Source organism: Sebastes umbrosus, chromosome 17 (genome assembly GCF_015220745.1).
Source record: "Sebastes umbrosus isolate fSebUmb1 chromosome 17, fSebUmb1.pri, whole genome shotgun sequence".
NCBI lineage: Eukaryota > Metazoa > Chordata > Actinopteri > Perciformes > Sebastidae > Sebastes > Sebastes umbrosus.
In genome coordinates, this window is record NC_051285.1 from 11,156,165 (window position 1) to 11,161,042 (window position 4,878).

Below are 4,878 nucleotides of genomic sequence, written 5' to 3' on the forward strand. Positions count from 1 at the left end.
ACTCTTCAGCAGAGCGTTATAACTATTACCGGTTTGTTTAAAGTAGAAGTTTGGAGACATGTTTCAACTTCTTCTGCACTTACTCTGTTACCGTACAACTGTACAACTTCCAGATAAAACTCTAACGCTCACATTGTGTAATTTTATTGGTCAGTTCCCTTTAAACGTAATGTGAGGCACTTGTCATTGAATTTAAAGTGCAAAATAGTCTGCCCTCTTTATCTTCTCTGGAATAATACAGTTAGTCTTTTAATTGTCTAATGATTATGATATAATAACGCAGCAGCTATCTCCCAAAAATAATCATTTGCCCTGCATTGCCTTTTAATCAATGTAATAGGCCCCAACACTACATGTGCAGTTACAGCAGCTCCACACTTGCTCTAATGCATTTCTATTATATATTGTCATTTCTATCTGTGACCTCCATTCCCTCTCCTCATTTCCTAATCTCCATTCTGTTCCACAAACGAAAGTGTTCAAGTGAAATCTTAATCATACGCTGCAGGGCGAGAATCAGCAGGAGGAAGGAGTAATGTTTGATGGACCTAAATGTGCTTCATCTTTACAGTATCTCCTGCATAGGACAGAGTATTCCTCTCACGGTGGGGCGGATGTTTGGGCAGAGTGCTCGGTACAGTTAAAGGGTTTCTAGGACGGAATAACCGGTCTTACAGGCCTCACTCGGGAGATAACACCCTCTCCTCCTCCTTTCCCTTTCTCTGTCTGTCTTTCACTCTCTGTCACATCATTAGCAAATTCCCAATCTCTAAAACAACCCATAAACAAAGCATACATATTTGCGAAATTATTTATAGAATCTACATTTTCAGCCCAAATTGTCACGGTGTTCAAAGCTACTGAGATCCGTCTACTGTGTGAAATAGCTAATAGCCAGTTTTTTCTGGCAATGGTTTTGCGTGTTCCCTGCCATAGCCAAGACTGGATAGGTGCTATGAATAAAACATTGAATCCATTAAAAAATTAATCGCCTTTTACCTTAGGCACAAAATTATGGTGCAATTCCTCCCAGAGTGCATGTGTGTGTGTGTTCATTTGTATGTGTGCAAAGAGGTGCCTGAGTGCAAATGTTCACATGCTAATTTCTTAACTCCAATGTTGATTATTTAGATCTTAAAACCTCAAATTGAAACTATTTCCTGCTACTCCGATGGAAGAGAAATGCATGTGATACATCTAGAAACATGCATGTTTTCCAAGTTGATATTTAGGAAACAGGGACGGAGTAGCTAAAGAAAGATTCCCGTTGGGCCGGGCTGGTTGTTGGGTCGCAAGGGCCGGTGACAGTGTCCGGTAAACACAATCATTTTACAAATAGATCATGTAGGCCGTAGCGTTAGGTTCTTCGAAAGACTGTGACGACCACTGTGAATACGCTTCTGACTTTTATTCAACATCAACTTCACGTTATAGTGTTTAGCAGTAGGCTAACATGACCATGACTATATCCGCTTGGACACCAGCACCGCGTGACCCCTGAACTCTGCCGCGTGATGATGTAGGACGTCAAACAATATTACAACACCACCTAAGTGTGTTGTCTATTGTAATCTCTCTCGCTGGTGTTGGAGAAGAGGCAGTACCAAGCGCCGAGCCACGAGCCCATAACTCTAGAGTGGGCAGCTAGGATTGCTCCCCACCATTTATACCCACATATAATAATAGTAGAATAGTAAACATATAAAGACCACAATTGAAAGTTAAGAATATGAAATAAGACTGCATGTTTTGGCATGGGAACAAAATCAACACTGTTTCAGAGAGAATAGTGCAATATAGCGGAGTTACACAGTAAAGCTATAATTATACATTTCCGGTATAATAGGCTGTGAACTAATGTGGGCTGATCTTAGGCTGAAAATAAAGCCCCTGTTGGGAAATACGAGGTTTTGACCTGACAGCTATTGTATTTGTGTAAATTATGTAGATGTTTGAAAAATACAGACGGTTATTGGACGACGTGACAAAGACTCACGATGTGTAATGTTGTAGGGTTGTGTTTGTGTCCTATGAAATATTCAGGGAGTGTACATGTTGCTAACAAAACAGTGTGGACGTGCTCCTGGGTGGCTTTGGGACACAACAAGGACCTCTGGGTAGAGGGTGGAAGTGGGAGGGGGGAATTAGATGATGCAGAAAGCAAATATGAGAGAGCAGGATAGAAGAGCTGTGGCAATAAGGATCAGGGACGGATGCAAAAACAAATATGTGTAAATGTTCCTGTCTGAAATTATTAAGAAAGACTAAGACATACGATGACCTAGTTTTTGTTTTAAATGTCTCAGACAATGATTGTAATTGCACTGCATTAATTTTGAACACAATTATTTAAAATCTTCACACACAACAAAGGCTTGATAGATGTGGCAGCGCCTCAGTCAGTTTTCCAATATTTCTACCATAGTCGTATGGATCCGTCTTATTCAATCATAAACATTGATAAAATAATTTAAAATATAAATAAAAACCATCAGTATCCTACATTTTTTTTTATATAATAGAGAGTAACTCCTCTCCTCATTTTTCTGACAGCCTGAGACCTTTCACATCCTTCATCCGTCCGGTGTATTTTGCCCTGTTGTGCTCTCCCTGGGGACTCTATACTAATTAAGCCAAAGAGGTCTCTGCCGGGTAGAGGCCGAGACGACTGTTTGAAAAAGACACATGGACTGTGTGAGTGAGTGTGTGTGTGTGTGTGTGTGTGTGTGTGTGTGTGTGTATGTGTGTCGCAAAGGCCAGGCTGATTTCATGACTCCGCTGGGTACAGAAGGGATAATAAATTACAACGGAGCAGCAGCTGGGGGTCTGTGATGTGAGTGTCAATGTGTGTGAGTGTGTGTGTGTGTCTTCGGGCAAACTAGATTGAGCAAATATGTAGTTAAGTGAGTTAACACATATTCAACATCTTGCAGTGTGACAAAACTGGAAAATCTTCAGTTTGACTTGTTTTTCAGTCCTCAGTTGTATCTGGTGTAACTTCCCATATTAATAAAGGAAAATATGACAGGAGCCTTTAGTAAAATCCAAGAATTTATGTAACTTAATTGTATCATAACACATCTTGTAGTGTATTACATTGAGATCTATTTGGGGGGTGGGAGTTTATTTTATTTTATTTTATTTTATTTTATTTTATTTTTTCCAATTAATGTTTTGTTTTGAATTCTGTAATTTCTTTATGATTTTTTTGTTAATAATTTCCAATGCATATCCTCAAAACCAATCAAATAAGATCACAAAAAATCTTAATTTATGAACTGCAACAAAAAAAGAATTATATTTGGAGAGGCACCAACTTCTGGGAGAAAATTGGCAAAATTTGCATAATTATTATAACTGGCATAGAAAATTAGCACTGGTGGATTACCCATTTTTTGCCCTGGTGGTAGTCGCGATAATCAGATGTGCACTGTGCACATTAATGCCAAAACGTTTCACAAAAACCTGGGACTGAACACAGAGTCTTGGTTTAGCCAAAATACTATTGATCCTTCCGTTTGGGGAAACTGGGTCAAACATGTACAGAAGAAGGTCTATCTTATATGTTTCACTACACCCCTGTATCTTGAGTGATTCTTGTATATGTGGCAGTCTGCAATGTGTGAATTTGTTGTTGCCATGGCAATGTCAAATTTGGGCTACTTGTTCATTCATTCACTGTTGGTGACACAAAAAGGGATTCAGATTCTGCTTATTTTCATCTATTTGCATCTTTATTTTTCTTATGAATCAACATAAGAAAAACATTTGGAACAAGTATTGATCTGTCAAATGGTCATGTGTGCATGTGTGTGTATGTGTGTGTGTGTGAGTGTGTGTGTGTGTGTATAATTAAAGAATGTGCACAGATGTGTGTGAAATCAATTGAGAAACTGTGCCGCTAAAGCGAGAGTGGTTTCATTTACCTTCTGGGCACTTCTCCATGGCTGATGAGTCTGGCTGGGTGACAGGCTGAAAGGAGCCAGGACAACAGACGCTGGATGGATGTGGCGGCCAGCTTCAAGTAAGAATTCACCATTTTCATCATCTTCAACCATTTTTCTGTACTCAGATGATGTTCATGTTACAGATTAATTCAAGTCTCAAGGAGTCATTTTCTCAGCAGGTGTTGTAATTTGGATTCTAATATAATCCAGAATATATGATTCTATGGCGTAATCATGTTTCCTCAATGTGCCTCATCCAGTTCTGTTTGAGTTAGGGATTTCCTTTGTTTCCCAGAATGCATTTTAGCCATGCTCCCGGTATGGCTCTATGGATGGCAACGTTAGTCTGTCGGTCCACCACTTTGGTCCAAACTGAAAAATCTCAACAGCTATTGAATAAATGTCCACGAAATCTGGTACACAGATGCACATTAATGTCTCCCTCTGGAATGTAATACGAATTTTAATAATGTTGTTTTATCACCCGGCATCCAGCGCCATCATCAGGTCAAAATTTTAATTTGTCCAATACTTTGTTTTATGACCTGCAAAAGTAATGACATTCCCATCAGCCCATAGACTGTATATAAGAAGTGGACAAAGTCACCGTGACATCACCCATTGGTTTGTGAACTGAGCCTTGATTTCGTCATTTTGGCCATCGCCATCTTGGTTTTTGGCCGCCACTATCTTGGGTGGGAGGGTGGAGCTAAGTAAAATCGAACGTTGAATAAGACATTTTTAGGCGACCAAAATGTTATAATTAACTTCCATGAAATGAAAACACACTGTGAAAGGGTTAAAGATGTAAGACGAAAACGTGGACAACTCCCAGACCGGACAACGCCGTGGTAGCGACCTGTCAATCACAAGGTAGCCACGCCCTAAAGTATCCCCTGCTTTATGGTCAATTTGACTCTAAATGGGACCA